Consider the following 4,708-nt stretch of genomic DNA (forward strand, 5'->3'; position numbering starts at 1 on the left):
ATAATGGTAACAATAAAAGTGTCAAAATTCATAATTTTTTTTCTCTAAAACAATAACAATAATGTTGATCTTATCAGTAATGATAACAATTACAACCTAATTTTCAAATACAATTAGATTGAGCATGCTCCAATTATCAATCAAATTGCATTTTTTTATTACAAATTTGGAGGTGGGTCACATGTGTCAATACAAATACAGAACACAAGTAAACAACATCAGAGGTAATCAAATAAGGCACACTTTTCATGTTACCATTAATTTATTATGTTTTAACGGGGTAAATGTGGCCTTATTCCTTAAGTTTTGAGTTTGGTTTCAATTTAGTCCACATATTTCGAAGTGATAATTTTACTTTTGAGACTTGAATTTTGTTTCAATTTCGTGTTAGGTTTGAAGATTTACACTTTTAACCTCGATTTTTCGCCGAATACTCACTTTCAATCATTGATGTTTATGTTTATTAATTAATTTTAAATAATTATAAAATGAGATTTAAAATTTTATTTTACGATTGATAAAAACATGTAAGCTTAATTAATTATAATTATTTTAAATATTTTAAATTAGTTATTAGACATTTAAATTAAAGATGAAAAGTGAGTACGTATTTAATGAAAAATCGAGGTTAAAAGTGTAAGTCTTGAGACCCAGAAATCAAATTGAAATAAAACTTAAATTTTAAGGGTAAAATGATACCATGTTGAAACAATGAAACTTATATACTAAATTGAAATCAAATTCAAATTTTAAATTTTAAAAATGTAATATTTTGAAATATAGAAACCAACTAGAAATTATACTCAAAATTTAAGAACAAAAAGTTTTTTTTTTAATGTACAAACAAAGAGTAAAATAATCTTTTTTTTTTTTTAATAAGTTTGAGATTTTATTAAAAATATAATGTATTATATTACTGTATTTTTATATGGTTGTACTCATAGTGGAAATTTTCCATCGAAATCTCGAGTGGTCGTGAAATTTGGTAGGAAACTTTTGTTTTTCCCCCTTTCAACTAAATTTCAAGAAATTTTTTAGAAACTTGGAAATTTCGACAATATTTCGAGAATATATATATATATAGGAATTAGTTACGTTAGCTTCAATTTATAGTTTTTTTCAATTTTATGTAATTATATAGAGTTTCATATGCCAATATCATTTTTTTTTATGAAGGATTAAGCTTTGTTAATGTGCTACTTTTTCTAATTCCTAATTTTTCTGAATTTTTAGCCTTATTTTCAATCCAAAACTTTCATTTACAAAGAAATTGAATTTGAAAAAATAATATATATTTATTTTTAACTTCATTCAAGAATTTTTCATTAAGTTTTCATATTATTCGACCTTTAAAATTGAATTGATGTAAGTTAGGTTTCTTTTACCAACCATAACTTACATTTTCACATCATTTTACCTCAAAATATTCCTAAACTTTATATTATTTAATTTTCTAAATTTTTTAAAAAATTTCTACTCTCGCATCAATATTTACACAATATACATCTAAGTATTATCTTACTTTATAGAAGTGAAGATTAAAAATGGTCAATTATAGTTTAATCAAGCGGAAAATCTAAGGTTCATAAACTAATTGTAACAATTTCCATCAATTTTCACAAAGTTTCTCGAAATTTTCATCAACATCAATATTTTCATAGAATTAGAATCTTGATATTTCCATCGATATCAATATTTCGAACTTTGATTGTATTATATTAATTTATTAGAAACAAAACTATCTCCCACATGACATAGAGGTCGTCTCTTTGAGACGATTTGCTTGGAAGTACTTAGTTATTATTTATAGAGAAAATGTTCTAATATGACTACTCTCATTCATAATTGGATAAATCATTAAATGATATATTAGTCTCTTCCGATACTTTTTGGTGGCATAGAGATATTAATAGGGAGAAAAGGGAGAATCCTTCATTTTAATCCCTCTATATCAAATTTTCTCCATCCCAATAACTCCAATATGGTTTCCTTATTAGACTTTGATTTTTAAGAATTTAAACTTACCAACATTACTTCAATCTATAAATTTGTATTTTATGATTTTTATCTATTATTTACTAATATTTTATTTTATTAAGTTAAGTTTTGAAATCTAAAACAAATCGTTTTAAAAAATTTATATTGAAGAGATGGACCTTTAATATTAATATTGTTGTTTTCAAAACTTATTAGAGAAATATTGTTGTTTTGAAATTTATTAGAGAAATATTGTTGTTTTGGGAGTTCGAGGCTAGAGGTCGAACGTTGAGAACTCGACTAATGTGAAGGTCGAACGTTAAGAACTCGACAAACAAAGAAAAACTTGGAAACAATACATAGGCCGAAACTTCAACCCTCGACAAGGGAAATCTCGCGAATCTCGCTTAGGTTGTCGAAGGTTGAAGTTTTGACACACATCCACCCTCGAGATTGCAAGTTTATTACTTTTCTTTTTCCCTCATAGGGGAAATAAAGTAATGAGATGGTATACTATATGTATCTGTGTACTCGAGCTGCTTCTAACAACCTATGCATTTTGTTATCATTTCGAATTAAATGGAGGCTTGTGGGATTGACGTGAGGGGGTGAGGATGGCTATATTTCTAGGAGCGAACTCCAGGCGAATATGAAGCACATGGATACAAGTTATGCCTTGGAATGAAAGACAATTCCGAATTAGCTTTGTCTACGAACAAAATTTTGTATATTAGGTTGTCGAAGGTTACACACATGTCGAAACTTCAAAGTGATTAAGGAGATAAGTGGGCTGAAGCAGATTAAGGAGAGAGCAAGATTCAAAGCGAGATAGTAGGAGAGAGCGAGATGTTGAACGAGATTTTAAGAGAGAGCGAGATTCAAAGCGAGATTTTAGGAGAGAGCGAGATTCAAAGCGAGAATGTTGGAGAGAGCGAGATTTAGTTTATATTGACTAATCTGACTAACATTGAATTTGGTAAAATGAAATGGTCAAATAATTTGAAAATGAGATTATTCAGGAATACACATTGAATGCTAAGATTACGCATTGAGTTTCTGGTAGTAGATCCATAATCAAAAAAATGCTTGTGATTGTTCCAGAAGAAATGAAAGCTAGTAATCATTAATGGAAAAATAACAACAATAACAGAGAGAGCGATATCTTAGGAGGGAGCGAGAGCGAGATCTTAAGAGAGAGCGAGAGCGAGATCTTAGAAAAGAGTGAGAGCGAGATCGCGAGATCTTAGGAGAGAGCGAGAGCAAGATCTTAAGAGAGAGCGAGATCTTAGGAGAAAGCGATACTAAGAGAGCGAGATCTTAGGAGAGAGCGAGACTAAGAGAGCGAGAGTCTTCACTTTATTTGAACTTTTCATAGAAATATATATAAAAAAAGGAGAAAAAAGAGCTAATAATCATACTATAATTGAATAATCATTAGACTATATTTGAATATATTAGATTATTATACTATAATTAAATAATCATTAGACAACAAATTGAATATATTAGATTATTATACTATAATTAAATAATCATTAGACAACAAATTGAATATATTAGATTATTATACTATAAATTGAATATATTAGATTATTATATTGATTACAAAAAAAAAAATTGAATACTTTCTGGAGCCCGTCTTAGTATCTAGAGCCCGTCTTAGTAACGAAGGACACTTCCTTCGATTATGTCCTAACTGGTTACAAAATCCACATCGTTGTCGAGTGATTGGTTCTGTCCAATCTATCTCGTTGTGATAACGTGAACTTTTCAGTCTACCAGGTCTTCTCAACAACGATGGATCAGGATGTAAGACGGACATATTAGGGTGCATGATCCAGTAATCTTCATGCGGTACAGGTTGAAATTGAGGAGAGTAACATTCAGCATACGTTGACAATTTGTAGTAGTCCTCAATAAAATCTTCGTAGTTCATGTTAAAATGTGAGCAAACGGCCATAAAATGCGAGCATGGAATGTCGAATGCTTGCCACTTGTTACATGAACAGTACTGCTCGGTATGATGGCTTGTTCGAGATCACTAAGTATGAAACACCTGAGAGAAATTGTAACACACGAAGAGGTGTGTTTAATTTTAGATCGACATGCTGGTATAATTATAGCAGTGAACAACCCAGCAAATGGTTGGTCGGGACCAAAATGTCACCATCGTTTCTGCTTACGACATATCGTCAACAACTTTAATAAAAAGTATGAATTTAATTCATTGAAAAATTATGTTTATCGTGCCTGGTGTCAGTTTCAAATTCAAAAGTTCAACAAAGCAATTAAAGATATCAAAGGAATAAATCGGAGCTGTCTAAGTTTTTTTTACAACATTAGTTTAGAGCAATGAACTCAAGCACATGATGGATGATTCATAATATGGGTGGATGACGAAAAATCTATCAGAGTGCATAAATAGAGTTCTCAAAGGAGCTCGAATGTTGCCTATAAATGCTCTTGCTCAGATAACATTCTTCAAATGGTTAGGAACACAATTTCGTGAGCTCACAGATGATGCAGACGAGGAAACCGTCATAAGATATACGCGAGCATATATACTACAAATGATGGGTGGAAGTTTGTTTTCAAATAAATCAAGTCATTTTGTTCACTTGATTTTCCTGCCACTGTTAGCTAACCTACATGATGCGAGACGGTATTCATGGGGTAGAGCATGCTTGGCATGGTTGTATAGACAACTATGTAAATCAACAAGACCTAAGGT

This window comes from Benincasa hispida, chromosome 10, assembly GCF_027475165.1.
Source record: "Benincasa hispida cultivar pf3 chromosome 10, pf3_genome.v1.1, whole genome shotgun sequence".
Classification (NCBI taxonomy): domain Eukaryota; kingdom Viridiplantae; phylum Streptophyta; class Magnoliopsida; order Cucurbitales; family Cucurbitaceae; genus Benincasa; species Benincasa hispida.